The sequence below is a fragment of the Salmo trutta genome, chromosome 37 (genome assembly GCF_901001165.1).
Source record: "Salmo trutta chromosome 37, fSalTru1.1, whole genome shotgun sequence".
NCBI lineage: Eukaryota > Metazoa > Chordata > Actinopteri > Salmoniformes > Salmonidae > Salmo > Salmo trutta.
Genome location: NC_042993.1, coordinates 26,113,724 through 26,129,919, shown reverse-complemented (window position 1 = coordinate 26,129,919; position 16,196 = coordinate 26,113,724). Strand labels below are relative to the sequence as shown.

The 16,196-nt window shown below is 42.4% G+C and overlaps 1 pseudogene; it reads left to right on the top strand.

Moving 5' to 3' along the window:
• Positions 1–2,571: 2,571 nt before the first annotated feature.
• Positions 2,572–15,383, top strand: LOC115176984 (tektin-2-like; annotated as a pseudogene).
• The last annotated feature ends 813 nt before the right edge of the window (positions 15,384–16,196 follow it).

The following is a 16,196-nucleotide window of genomic DNA, read 5'->3' as shown; positions in this document are numbered from 1 at the left end:
AACCATTGAATGACAACGGTATACAACAGTAACCCTAAATATAAACCAATTTAGTGAATTAATGAGGGTTTCACAATGAGATATGTTTTACACTTTATTTTTTTATTTTGTCAATATGTGTTATGAAAATGTTTTGTGGCCAAACTGGTGGCAGTATTTGGAAGAGTTGCAGAGTTAATTGAAAATAATGGCATTGTGTACTAGTTAATTTTTTTTCATTAATTTGTCAATTATCTCATAAACCATGTGGTTTATCCACTAGAAACTCAAGAAAATAAAAGATATATATACACACACACATACACAAGTACGTCGACACCCCTTCAAATTAGTGGATTTGGCTATTTGCCGACAGCTGTATAAAATCGAGCACAGCCATGCAATCTCCATAGACAAACATTGGCATTAGAATGGCCTTACTGAAGAGCTCAGTGGCTCAATGTGGCACAGTCATAGAATGCCACCTTTCCAACAGGTCCGTTCATCAAATTTCTACCCTGCTAGAGCTGCCCCGGTCAACTGTAGGAACAACAACGGCTGTAGGAACAACAACGGCTCAGCCGCGAAGTGGTAATCCACACAAGCTCACAGAATGGGACCTCCTAGTGCTGAAGCGCGTAAAAATCGTCTGTCCTTGCTTGCAACACTCACTACCAAGATCCAAACTGCCTCTGAAAGCAAAGTAAGCACAAGAACTTCATGAAATGGGTTTCCATGGCCGAGCAGCCGCACGTAAACCTAAGATCACCATACACAATGCCAAGTGTCGGCTGGAGTGGTGTAAAGCTCACCGCCATTGGACTCTGGAGTAGTGAAAACACGTTCTCTGGAGTGAGGAATCACGCTTCACCATCTGACAGTCCGACAGAAATCTGGATTTGGCGGATGCCAGGAGAACACTACCTGGCCCAATGCATAGTGCCAACTGTAAAGTTTGGTGGAGGAGGAATAATGCTCTGGGGCTGTTTTTCATGGTACCACAAGTCCCCTTAGTTCCAGTGAAGGGAAATCTTAATACTACTGCATAGAGTGACATTCTAGACGATTCTGTGCTTCCAACTTTGTGGCAACAGTTTGGGGGAGGCCCTTTCCTGTTTTTAGCATGACAATGCCCCCGTGCACAAGGCGAGGTCCATACAGAAATGGTTTGTCGAGATTGGTGTGGAAGAACTTGACTGGCCTGCACAGAGCCCTGACCTCAACCCCATCGAACACCTTTGGGATGAATTGGAACGCCGACTGCGAGCCAGGCCTAATTGCCCAAAATCAGTGCCTGACCTCACTAATGCTCTTGTGGCTGAATGGAAGCAAGTCCCATCAACAAAGTTACATCTAGTGGAAAGCCTTCCCAGAAGTGTGGAGGCTGTTAAAGCAGCAAAGGGGGGACCAACTCCATATTCATGCCCATGATTTTGGAATGAGCTGTTTGACAAGCAGGTGTCCACATACATTTGGCCATGTAGTGTATATACATAACTTACATACATTTTAAGTTATTCAAGTATAAATGACCATAGATTACCAAAATTACCTAAGATTACAGTAACTTTAGTAAATTACCGGTAGCTTTGCAACCATACTCCTGTACAATGCATTATGATGCCGTGATAATGCATTGTAAGATTTGTTATAAGCATGTATGACTAGGCTACAGTATAGCCTAGCCTACTTTGGAAATCTGAACCTGTCACCGTTTCAGGTTAAGAACCACGAATGCAGAATACAATCTAGTCTACCAACTTTATTTAATTTTCCACCATTGCCTCAAATTAAATGAATCATAACAAACTGGTCGTAATGAAAATGGAAAGTATACCCGAGTGCACTGAGCCAGTTCAAACCTCCTGGAAAATATGGGAAGGATTAAAACTCCTAAAATCCCATTTATAGTCACATTTATCCATTACTAAGTCTATGGCGGAGTGAATCCTCAAGGAAACTCATATCTCTCCGTGGAACAGTCAGTGCACAAAGATGGGGTTGTGACAGTGGGCCAACGACCTCGCATAACTGTCTGGAATGTAAAGTAATAAGCAGATCACATAAACATGTAAACTGCTGTCCAGAATTCATTCCAGCTACTTCTGCAGGCGTGTAGTGCTCTGGTAGTCCCACGTAGCTACAGGGTCTTTGGTGTGCATGTTTAGGGCTTTTCCACCATAGCTAACTTTACCCCAGGTTTTTCACATTTCATGCTTCATTTGATAGACGGGTAGGTTTTCAGTTACATTTACGTGGCAGTCATGACTACTACCGTCCTTCCTATTGTGTCGACCCGTTCCTCCCATGGAAAAGATTAAAAAAGGTTTACTTTCAAGCATTATGTAACCTTTTCAATTGATCATGACCAGGTTTCATACCCTGCTATTTGACATAAGAAAACAAATGTAGAAACATCGGGAAGTGCTATAACAGCCTGTGTGCCCATTCTGGTTGGGTCATAACACTAGCAAAAATGTACATTTTAGTGAAAAGGAATTTCCCTTTGCTGATGGAAGGATCTAGACCTGTATACAGGTCTCTACAACCTTTGACAAACTCAATTCAAGCTGTCTATTTATGTTGGTAGGAATGGCCACTACTAGTAGGAAGCCCGGTCAGCGTTACAGGATGACAGACTGGGAGACCAATAACAAGCTGCTCACGGACACGGCCGAGCACCAACGCCACCAATCACAGCAGACAAGGCAGGAGAGGCGGGCCCTGAGGCACCAGACAGCCTGTAAGGTACAGAGACTGAGAGACAGGGACTGCTATGGATGTCTGATGCCAGGCAGCAGGCGATGCATTGACAGAGATGATCGACTCATGTTCACATCTATACCCCATAATAACAAAGTAATACTGTGCGTGACCGTGGGCTCTTCTCCGTCTGTCCGACACGCTGGGATGAGAGTGACAGCTGAGACAGGATCAATGTGGTCACTGAGCAGAAGGACAGACTGCAGTTCTGCATACAGGAAATGGAGATGGAGATCTATGCTCTGACACAGGTCACTAATGCTTCATATGGCAGAAAATGTGGGAGAACTACTTAATGTTCAACTCCCTTTACTAACCAAAAACATAATCAACACGTATACTGTCGTACGCATGTCACAGAACACAATCTGTCAGTGTCCCTAATTTGTTAGCTTCAGGAACCTCTCAAATTGCTTTGGGAATCTGCATTCCACTATGCTATTTCTATGCACTGTTGTGTCGTCTGGTGCAGTAAACTCTACCTAAATCCTACCCTTATTAAGTAAACTAATCGTAATCTAATTATGCCTGAGGGTGTTATTATTGTTCTTTCTGGAAGTATGTGTGCTTGTTGACAATGAATTATAGCACACATGTTTAATCATCCAGAGGCTCTACAGGGGCTTGCGAAGGTTATTCACCCACTTGGCATTTTTCCTATTTTGCTGCCTTACAACCTGGAATTAAAATGGATTTTTGGGCTGTTTGTATCGTTTGATTTACACAACATGCCTACCATTCTGAAGATGTGAAACAAACAAGAAGTTAGACAAAAAAACAGAACTAGACCGTGCATAACTATTCACCTCCCCAAAGTCAATACTTTGTAGAGCCACCTTTTGCAGCAATTACAGCTGAAAGTCTCTTGGGGTATGTCTCTATAAGCTTGGCACATCTAGCCACTGGGATTTTTGCCCATTCTTCAAGACAAAACTGCTCCAGCTCCTTCAAGTTGGATGGGTTCCGCTGGTGTACAGCAATCTTTAAGTTATACCACATATTCTCAATTGAATGAGGTCTGGGCTTTAACTAGGCCATTCCAAGACATGTAAATGTTTCCCCTTAAACCACTCAAGTGTTGCTTTAGCAGTATGCTTAGGGTCATTGTCCTGCTGGAAGGTGAACCTCCGTCCCAGTCTCAAATCTCTGGAAGACTGAAACAGGTTTCCTTCAATAATTTCCCTGTATTTAGTGCCATCCATCCTTCCTTCAATTCTGACCAGTCTCCCAGTCCCTGCCGGTTCTCGGGGTGATGAGAGGTGTTGGGTTTGCGCCAAACATAGTGTTTTCCTTGATGGCCAAAAAGCTCAATTTTGGTCTCATCTGACCAGAGTACCTTCTTCCATATGTTTGGGGAGTCTCCCACATGCCTTTTGGCGAACACCAAACGTGTTTGCTTATTTTTTTCTTTAAGCAATGGCTTTTTTCTGGCCATTCTTTTCGTAAAGCCCAACTCTGTGGAGTGTACGGCTTAAAGTGGTCCTATGGACAGATACTCCAATCTCCGCTGTGGAGCTTTGCAGCTCCTTCAGGGTTATCTTTGGTCTCTTTGTTGCCTCTCTGATTAATGCCCTCCTTGTCTGGTCCATGAGTTTTGGTGGGCAGCCGTCTCTTGGCAGGTTTGTTGTGGTGCCATATTCTTTTAATTTTTTAATAATGGATTTAATGGTGCTCTGTGGGATGTTCAAAGTTTCAGATATTTTTTTATAACCCAACCCTGATCTGTACTTCACAACTTTGTCCCTGACCTGTTTGGAGAGCTCCTTGGTCTTCATGGTGCTGCTTGCTTGCTGGTGCCCCTTGATTAATGGTATTGCAGACTCTGGGGCCTTTCAGAACAGGTGTGTATATACTGAGATCATGTGACAGATCATGTGACACTGAGATCGCACACAGGTGGACTTAATTTAAAATAATTATGTGACTTCTGAAGGTAATTGGTTGCACCAGATCTTATTTAGGGGCTTCATAGCAAAGGGGGTGAATACAGATGCACGCACCACCTTTACGTTTAAAAAAATAAATAATTGCTTCACCAATTTGGACTGTTTTGTGTATGTCCATTACATGAAATCCAAATAAAAATCAATTTAAATTATAGGTTGTAGGAAAAACATCAAGGGGGATGAATAGCTTTGCAAGGCACTGTATTTCAGGCGTTTAGTACAAACTGTATTGTCAACCCTGTCTGTCTCTCCCTAACTCTCTCTCTCTCCCAGGTGAAGGAAGAGGCGGAGAGGACCCTGACGGACACGTCCGTGCCCCTGGAAGTGGTAGTGGAGTGTCTGACCCAGAGAGAGGGCCCGCAGGGGGAGCGAGCTGGTCAGTGACCCCCAGCGGGGCCAGCTGAAGAGGGAGGCCCAGATAATTGACACCACGCAGCAAGAGCTGCAGCAGCACATCAGCAAGGCCTTCGAGCAGCTCTGGTAAGCCAAGATAGAGATTTAACTGCCGTAGGTCTTTGCTTGTGTCTCAGGATATGGTTTCATTGATCCATGGAACATAAAGGGCTTCTATCTAACAGACAGTTGTGTTGCTCTTAAAAATAAAGGATAACGCGATGTGAAACCCGAAACGGGTGGACGATACTGACAATTGGAGGCATGTGTGTGTGGTCTCAAATTTCATTTCACCATTGCTTCATGAAGACGTATTGCAGCAAATTTGACAGGAAACGTTAAAATTCCACTGTGTTCTGTAGACTGTGTGCTGATGTATGCCTATAATTAGAATTTAGAATATTAGAATAGACGTTAACTATCTTATGACGGTGTAAAAGGGCAGGCATTTTGGTCAGGGAGTTCGGCAGCCAGTGTTGTGATTAAAATATTGTGAAAGCAATCAATTTGAAGATTGTGTCTTCACAGTATTTTTTATTAGCTAACTAGCCAGACAGTTTAATTGGAATGATTCCAATCTTTTTACAAATGAACTGCCAATATTCCATACAAACAAGGCAGTCAATCCACAGCCATACACTGGCTGAAATCAGTTGATGATATTTTAGAGGCTATTTATACAGAAAATGTGTCTAAAACACGTAGAAACTGTATTCAGAATTATATGACAATATTTTAGGTTGACAATTCTATTACACAATTTCTGATACGTCACATGCCTTTCTTTTATTTTCCTGCATAAGTAAAAGCAGGAAAGTATCACCTATGCCTCTATTGCCATTCATTCCATTTGGATTTCTCCCTGTCCAAAACGGCTGCCATTATCATACCGTTCTGGAACTTTCAGAGTTTATAACATATTCCCTCTAGTAATTTAATAGGATCTCTATCGATGTATGCTTGTTTGTCTATAGTTTTATGGGGGTGATACATCTAATTTTCCTTAACAGTGTCGCATCAATAAAGTTCATTTTAAGCTGCCTCAAGGAAGCCCACCAACAGCTGACCTTTGACCTAACCAACAAGAGTGAAGCCCTGGTTGTGAACCAATCATGCCTGTCACTTACAGACAGGTCACCTGACATATCCTTCAAGCCTGACCCCACTCACATACCCACTAGGTAAGGATGGGAGCAGAGTAGTGCCTTGTCAACATGTGTAGAGTAAAGGAGATGATAATGAGATGATCACGAGAGAAATTCTACTGTATAGTTCTAGCATATTTCTAGGAATTTAGTTGTCACCACTAAATAATTTGTTTCGGTGTTCAGATATCAGAACACTCAAAGAAAGCAGAACACTCAAAGGCAGACAAATTCTCAGCCTTTACCTACATCTAGATTTATGGTCTTTTGTACCATTAACCTCTTCTGATCCTCTAAACCTAAAACATTTTCTAATTTATAACACAGTACTTATAGTGTACAGTACTTACCGATGTATACCTGTGGCTGATTTATTGTCTTGTACCCTGCAGTGCCTCCACACACCAGGAGTCGGTGCAGTTCACCCACTACAACATGACCCAGGCTGAGGAGGCGATGCAGGCTTCCCTACAGCTGAGGGAGACCATGACCTATACAAGGATACAGGTAGCAGAGGACTGATCTAGGATCGGTTTACCCTCCCCAAACTAACATTAACCATTAGAGGTAAAAACACAAGACTGAGCTTAGATCAGTGTCTAATGGCAACTTCAACCTACTCCTACAAAAGAATGTGTGGGTGGGACTGTCTGTGTATTGGGGGTGGAGAGAGATACATGTTATTAATAGCATAGGAGGTTGGGGAATGGAAACTGGGTAGGTGAGGGCTCATGAGGACACCATGAAGAGATGTGTGGATGTACAGTGAGAGACCGTTTTATGCAGTATGGAAATTGGTTCCATTAGGCGTATAGGGCAACTCCCATAACAAACTAATAAAAAAATGTGTTGTTTGGTATTTCTAAGTGTTTTTGGACAGCAATTTAATAATACGCTTGCTGCCCATTTCAAACTGTATACATGCCTGAGGCTGGTCTAGCCAGAGTGGATACAAATCCCAGCCATACCCTATTCTGCATCTCCCTCCTTCTGTCTCCCCTCTAATTTTATGCTATCCCCGTTTGAATAAAATGAAAATACTTGAAAAATAAATATATATAACACCGAACAAAAATATAAACGCAACATGCAACAATTTCTAGAGTTACAGTTCTCATAAGGAAATCAGTCAATTGAAATAAATTCATTAGGCCCTAAGCGATGGATTTCACATGACTGGGAATAGGGGCTGGATTAGAAAACCAGTCAGTGTCTGGTGTGACCACAATTTGCCCTATGCAGTGTGACACATCTCCTTTGCATAGAGTTGATCAGGCTGTTGATTGTGGCCTGTGGAATGTTGTCCCTCTCCTCATCAATGGCTTTGCGAAGTTGCTGTATATTAATGGGAACTGGAACACGCTGTCGTGCAGTACATGTCGATCCAGAATATCCCAAACATGCTTAATGTCTGGCCTCAGGATCTTGTCACGGTATCTCAAATTGCCATCGATAAAATGCAGTTGTGTTCGTTGTCCTTAGCTTATGCCTGCTCATACATAACCCCACCTCCACAATGTTGACATCAGCAAACCATACACCCTGTCTGCCATCTGCCTGGTACAGTTGAAACTGGGATTCATCCGTGAAGAACACACTTCTCCAGCGTGCCAGTGGCCATACAAGGTAAGCATTTGCCCACTGAAGTCGGTTACGACGCCGAACTGCAGTCAGGTCAAGACCCTGGTGAGGACGACGAGCGTGCAGATGAGCTTCCCTGAGACGGTCTCTGACAGTTTGTGCAGAAATTCTTCTGTTGTGCAAACCCACAGTTTCATCAGCTGTCTGGGTGGCTGGTCACAGACCATCCCTCAGGTGAAGAAGCTGGATGTAGAGGTCCTGGGCTGGCGTGGTTACGCGTCGTGGTTACGCATCGCGGTCTACGGTTATGAGGTTGGTTGGACATACTGCCAAATTCTCTAAAATGACGTTGGCCTCCAATAGAGAAATTATGTTGGCTTATGGCCTCACGGCCTTCCTCAGAGCTTTACGTATCGGCCTCACGGCCTTCCTCAGAGCTTTACGTATCGGCCTCACGGCCTTCCTCAGAGCTTTACGTATCGGCCTCACGGCCTTCCTCAGAGCTTTACGTATCGGCCTCACGGCCTTCCTCAGAGCTTTACGTATCGGCCTCACGGCCTTCCTCAGAGCTTTACGTATCGGCCTCACGGCCTTCCTCAGAGCTTTACGTATCGGCCTCACGGCCTTCCTCAGAGCTTTACGTATCGGCCTCACGGCCTTCCTCAGAGCTTTACGTATCGGCCTCACGGCCTTCCTCAGAGCTTTACGTATCGGCCTCACGGCCTTCCTCAGAGCTTTGCTTTACGTATCGGCCTCACGGCCTTCGTCGGAGCTTTTGTGAGTTTTTAAAAATTAGCACCCTTATGTAGACCTAGCCCCACCCACATCCGTTCCACACATCGAAAGGGGTTGGAGGCGCAGGAAAAACAAACAAGTGCTACCAAATATAACAATATGCATTTCATAAATATTCGAATTAAGTGTGTAAAGACCCGCTAAAGCTAAAGAACACTCCGTAATGTTCACAACCACATATACTTTGAACTCGCGAAAAGTAGGAGATGCGGTCAAGAAACACTGGCATATTTTATTATCGGACCCAGCTTTGCTGGCTGAATTAAAAAAGTCACTACTTATTGTGTATAGGAGAGGTCGCAATTTACGCGATAAATTGGTTCATGCCAACTGCCAGCCACAAAAGAAAATCAGCCAGGCTCTTCTACGCCCTCTTCCAAATAGTAGCTATAAATGCAGAGGATGCGCACAGTGCAACAATATGATGAAGTGTGAATATTTCTGCCACCCACATACAGGAAAACGGTTCCAAATATATTACATTATTATGTTTTCCACCACCTGTGTTATTTACATTATTGTCCATGTGGGCTGTGCTATGTAGGTAAAACCTCTCGTTCTCTCAAACAGAGAATCAGTGAACATAAAAGTTCAATCAGAAGAAATGACGGATTAGATTTTGTGGCAAAGAGAAAGTTAAGATATCAGACAGGGGAGGTGATATTAATAATACTCTGAGTTAAAGAGAATGTTTTTGGATTTTCACCCTCTTGACATTATTTCCTAAAGGACTTAATGATGAAATGCCTATGTATGTTATGTTGTGAATATGAACATGAATTATGCTCCTATTTAAGATTACTCTGATGTTTTTCGTACGATGTACCCAATGATTAATGAAAACCTGCTCGGTAGGTCCATGTCCTCATTGTGGTTTTATAGACGTGTTTAATACGTCTTATTTACACACTTTATTCGAATATTTATGAAATGTATATTGTTATATTTGGTAGCACTTATTTGTTTTTCCTGCGCCTCCAACCCCTTTCGATGCGTGGAACGGATGTGGGTGGGGCTAGGTATACAATAAGGGTGCTCATTTTTTTTTAAACTCACAAAAGCTCCGACGAAGGCCGTGAGGCCGATACGTAAGCTTATTATGGAGAAATTAATATTAAATTCTCTAGCAACAGCTCTGGTGGACATTTCTGCAGTCAGCATCCCAGTTGCACGCTCCCTCAAAACCTGAGACGCAGTGTGTTGTGTAACAAAACTGCACATTATAGAGTGGCCTTTTATTGTCCCCAGTACAAGGTGCACCTGTGTAGTGATCATGCTGTTTAATCAGATTCTTGATATGCCACAAAAAAATATGAATAATGTACAGTCCATAATTATTGTCAGTCTTGATAAAGATGAGTAAAAAGGACTGTTTTAAAATAAATAATACAAGTATTGAGCAATGTTGCATGCACGTTTGGGTGGAAATTGTATTATTTTATACCAATACAATTGCTTAGATAAAGAGATTGTGTTCAAAAACTAATAACTAAAAACTAAAATGGGGTTTAAAATGATTGGCACCCCTGTTTTCAGTACTCTAGCACCCTTCCCTTGTGAGGATAGCGACACTGAGCCTTTTTCTAAAATGTTTTATGAGATTGGAGAACCCATTGTGAGGGATCTTAGACCGTTCCTCTATAAAGAATCTTTCCAGATCCTTGATATCCTTCGTCTGTTCTTATGGACTGCCCTCTTCAAATCAAACCACAGGTTTTCAATGGGGTTCAAGTCTAATTGCTCCTGTAACTCGCTCTGGATAAGACCGTGTACTAAATGGCTAATGTAAATGTCCATAGACTGAGATGGCAATTGCAAAATGTTGATTTTGGGGTCAATTAACCATTTCTTTGTGGATTTTGATTAGTGCTTGGGGTTATTGTCTTGCTGCTTTCTTGGCAGAGGCAACAAGGTTTTGGGTTAAAATATCCTGGTACTTCCTACTTGGTAAAAGTTCATGATGCCATTGACCTTAACAAGGGCCCCAGTACCAGTGGAAGCAAAATAGCCCCATAACATCAAAGATCCACCCCTATATTTTATCGTAGGTATGAGATACTTTTCTGCATACAGTGCATTCAAAAGTATTCAGACCCCTTCCCTACTTCCACATTTTGTTATGTTACAGGCTTATTCTAAAATGGGTTAAATAAAGAAAATTCCTCATCAATCTACACACAATACCCCATAATGACAAAGTGAAAACAGATTTTCCGAAATTACCTTATTTACATAAGTAATCAGACCCTTTGTTATGAGACTCGAAATTAAGCTCAGGTGCATCCTGTTTCCATTCATCATCCTTGAGATGTTTCTACAACTTTATTGGAGTCCACCTGTGGTAAATTCCATTGATTGGACATGCTTTGGAAAGGCACACTCTTGTGTATATACTACCATTCAAAAATTTGGGGTCACCATGGCTAATGTAAATGTCCATAGACTGAGATGGCAATTGCAAAATGTTGATTTTTGTTTTTGAAAGAAAAGCAATTTTTTTGTCCATTAAAATAACATCAAATTGATCAGAAAAACAGTGTAGACATTGTTAGTTGTAATTGACTATTGTAGCTGGAAATGGCTGAATTTTAATGGAATATCTACATAGGCGTACAGAGGCCCATTATCAGCAACCATCACTCCTGTGTTCCAATGGCATGTTGTGCTAGCTAATCCAAGTTTCTAATTTTAAAAGGCTATTTGATCATTAGAAAGTCCTTTTGCAATTATATTAGCACAGCTGAAAACTGTTGTCCTGATTTAAAGAAGCAATAAAACTGTCCTTCTTTAGACTAGTTGAGTATCTGGAGCATCAGCATTTGTGGGTTCAATTACAGGCTCAAAATGACGAGAAAATCGTCAGTCTATTCTTGTTCTGAGAAATGAAGGCTATTCCATGCGAGAAATTGCAAAGAAACTGAAGATCTCGTACAACGCTGTGTACTACTCCCTTCACAGAACAGCGCAAACTGGTTCTAACCAGAATAGAAAGAGGAGTGGGAGGCCCCTGTGCACAACTGAGCAAGAGGACAAGTACATAAGAGTGTCTAGTTTGAGAAACAGATGCCTTACAAGTCCTCAACTGGCAGCTTCATTAAATAGTACCCACAAAACACCAGTCTCAATGTCAACAGTGAAGATGCGACTCCGGGATGCTGGCCTTCTAGGCAGAGTTGCAAAGAAAAAGCCATATCTCAGACTGGCCAATAAAATAAAAGATTAAGACGGGTGAAGGAACACAGACACTGGACAGAGGAAGACTGGAAAAAGTGTTATGGACAGAGGAATCTAAGTTTGAGGTGTTCCGATCACAAAGAAGAACATTTGTGACATGCAGAAAAAATGAAAAGATGCTGGAGGAGTGTTTTACGCCATCTGTCAAGCATGATGGAGGGAATGTGATGTTCTGGGGGTGCTTTGGTGGTGGTAAAGTGGGAGATTTGTACAGGGTAAAAGGGATCTTGAAGAAGGCGGCTATCACTCCATTTTGCAACTGTAACGATCGTCGTGCATGAAGGAAGAAGTGGACCAAGGCGCAGCTGGGAGCGAACACATGTTATTTATTTCAGACTGAAATAACACGGTCAAAACAGAGAATAAACGTATCACTACTGATCAAACAAAAAGAGACAACAACCCACAAACATCGTGGGGGAAAAGGAACTTAAATGTGATTCCCAATCAGACTTCACAAGCGACAGCTGTCTGATTGGGAAATCACCCCGAGCCCAACATAGAAATAAAACACAAAGAAAGGCTATAACCAAAACATAGAAAATAAACCATAGAAATGCCACACCCTGACCAAAATAGCAGAGTTCACCTGGTCAGGGCGTGACAGCAACGCCATGCCATATCCTGTGGACGGCGTTTAATTGGAGCCAATTTCCTCCTACAACAGGACAATGACCCAAAGCACAGCTCCAAACAATGCAAGAACTATTTACGGATGAAGCAGTCAGCTGGTATTCTGTCTATAATGGAGTGGCCTGCACAGTCACCGGATCTCAACCCTATTGAGCTGTTGTGGGAGCAGCTTAACTGTATGGTACGTAGGAGGTGCCCCTCAAGCCAATCCAACTTGTTTGAAGTTCTTCAGGAAGCATAGGGGGAAATCTCTTCAGATTACCTCAACAAATTGACAACTAGAATGCCAAAGTTCTGCAAGGCTGTAATTGCTGCAAATGGAGGATTCTTTTTTACGAAAGCAAAGTTTGAAGGACACAATTATTATTTCAATTAAAAATCATTATTTATAACCTTGTCAACATCTTGACTATATTTCCTATTCATTTTGCAACTAATTTCATGTATGTTTTCATGGAAAACAAGGACATTTCTAAGTGACCCCAAACTTTTGAACGGTTGTGTGTGTGTGTGTGTGTGTGTGTGTGTACATACATGCATACAGTGGGGGAAAAAAGTATTTGATCCCCTGCTGATTTTGTACGTTTGCCCACTGACAAAGAAAGGATCAGTCTATCATTTTAATGGTAGGTTTATTTGAACAGTGAGAGACGGAATAACAACAAAAATATCCAGAAAAACGCATGGCAGAAATGTTTTACATTTATTTGCATTTTAATGAGGGAAATAAGTATTTGACCCCTCTGCAAAACATGATTTAGTACTTGGTGGCAAAACCCTTGTTGGCAATCACAGAGGTCAGACGTTTCTTGTAGTTGGCCACCAGGTTTGCACACATCTCAGGAGGGATTTTGTCCCACTCCTCTTTGCAGATCTTCTAGATCAGGAGTCTGATCTATAAATGCTGTATATCCTCTTTACGAGGGGATTGTAATGTGTGCCTGAGGGTTGTTGGTATTCTCTCTCACACAGTCTGAAGAGGACATTGTAATGTGTGCCTGAGGGTTGTTGGTATTCTCCCTCACACAGTCTGAAGAGGACATTGTCATCCCAATTTGAAAACGTCATAAGCATTTTTGGGATAAGCTTTAAGGACTTGTTACTTAAAAAAACTGCCATGATTGCACTAGCGGTTCTGGGGGGAGGGGAGGGAGGGGGGGCAGTGCCCCTGTGACAACAATTTTGGACCCCGTTGTGGCCCCCCTAAATGTGGAGTATGAAATAATTTTTACATAACTCATTTTTGCTATCGTTCTTTTTTTACATCCGTTATTAGACAGTGGCAACGATGATGATTATGAACATGGTCTTTTGCCTGCAATGCAGTGAAGAAAACGATATGACAACAATAACGTCTAATGTAACTGGCCCCTCTAACAGTACAACTGGCCCCAGCTTGGCCCCCCCCAGTTGAAATGGTCTAGAATTGCAACTGCATGATTGGCCATTTTCATGAACTGAAGTGTAACTGACTTAGTATAGCAACATCATCCTCTCCTAGAGTGTCTCAGAGTAGGAGTGCTAATCTACTGTAGGATCAGGTCCATATAATATTATTCATTAGGATCTAAAAGGCAAGACTGGTCCTATATCAGCACACCTACTCTGAGACTTTCTGAATACGGGCCCCATATTCCTTATAACTGCACCATAAGACTCTGACTCATATCTCTCTCCTCTGTGTGGTCTCTGATGTCCCCATCTATTATGTCCCTTCAGAGCCAGAATGACCTGGAGGCGCAGCGGATCACCACTGGGTTCAACCTGCGCAAGAGGGCCCACCAGCTCCAGCAGGCCTGCAGTCAGCTGCGCTGGCAGCACACAGCTGTGAGTACAGAGTCCTGTTCATTAGGGCACACAATGGAAAATGTATTTAAATGCAAAATTCTGCTTTGACTAAATATTAATATTGAGGACAGACGTACAGTGAGGGGAAAAAAGTATTTGATCCCCTGCTGATTTTGTACGTTTGCCCACTGACAAAGAAATGATCAGTCTATAATTTTAATGGTCGGTTTATTTGAACAGTGAGAGACTGAATAACAACAACAAAATATCCAGAAAAACACATGTCAAAAATGTTATAAATGGATTTGCATTTTAATGAGGGAAATAAGTATTTGACCCCCTCTCAATCAGAAAGATTTCTGGCTCCCAGGTGTCCAGAGCTAAGCCTTAGAAATGCTCTTGTTAAGCATTAATGACATGCATAGCTCTTACACCGGGTCCTTCTCATGCTATACATCCACTAAACCCATTAGACCTCCCTCTCCCCGTCTCTCTGACCTAAAGCTGATCTCCCTTCTAATCAGTGCAGCACAGCCATTTTCCTTTGTTAGCGCCCCACTGGGCCCCCATCCATCTCCATAGACATGAATACCTATAGTCCTGGTAAGGAAGTCCACTCCAGAGGCAATAACAATAGCAGTGTCTGGAATGCACAGGGAGAGATTAGATAAGGCTGGGGTCAATGCAGGGAAGGCAGATCGCCTAGGTTTCTCATGAATGTGTTATGGATCAGTAACGTCATATATTCAGTAGAGTACAGTAGATCTGAACAAGAAGTGGAATTTATGAATCAGCTATTGTGTGCGAGCTAGAGGCTAGAACCATAGAGAGCATAGATGGTGATAAGATAGTATTGACTAGCATAGAAAGCAAAGTGGACAATTCTAGACGGCCTTTCTTAGCTGCGGGAGGTTTCTCCGGGCTTCTCAGTGCTGACTCTGTGCTCTTTTGGCTCTGTCTGTCCCACCAGACCAGAGAGGAGATCACAGACCTGTTGAGGGGCATCCATTGTCTGGAGCAGGAGCTGCTGCCTACAGAGTGCCCCCTGAAGCTGGTCCATACCAGGCTGGAGAATAGGAACTCGAGGCCCGGAGTGGACCTCTGCAGAGACCAGGTAGAATCATAATAATAGAATTACTGGAATGGGGAAAAAGCCCCTCAATCCAGGGCAATTTGACAGTACACTCACTATGACCGCTGGTCCCACAAGTCAAGGGAAATTGACATGTCTATTTTACTCATTCTATTTCTATGGTTGATTTTAACTTGTAAAGCAACAATGGGTTTTCTTTAGTCCTGGAGGATCAGACGTTTGTTCTATGAAAGCCTGCACAGATTGACCCTTCAGAGGACCTGAGTTGTGGTAAAGGTTGATTTTGTCATGGAAAAAGAGCTGTGTCTCTGTTAGTCATATTATACTGAACAAAAATCAAAACGCAATATGTAAAGTGTTGGTCCCATGTTTCATGAGCTGAAATAAGATGCCATACATATTCCATATGCTAAAAAATCTATTTCTCTCATTGTGTACACAAATTCGTTTATATCCCCATTAGTGAGCATTTCTCCTTTGACAAGTTAATCCATCCACCTGACAGGTGTGGCATATCAAGAAGCTGGTTAAACAGCATGATCATTACACAGGTGCACCTTGTGCGGGGGACAATAAAAGGCCACTCTAAAATGTGTAGTTTCGTCACACAACACAATGCCACAGATGTCTCAAGTTTTGAGGGAGTGTGCAATTGGCATGTTGACTGCAGGAATATCCACCAGAGCTGTTGCCAGATAATTTAATGTTAATTTCTATACAATAATGTTGTTTTAGACCACGTGTAACCTCCACATCCGGCTTCTTCACCTGCGGGATCGTCTGAGACCAGCCACCCGGACAGCTGAACAAATTGAGGAATATTTCTGTCTAATAAAAAAAAAATAA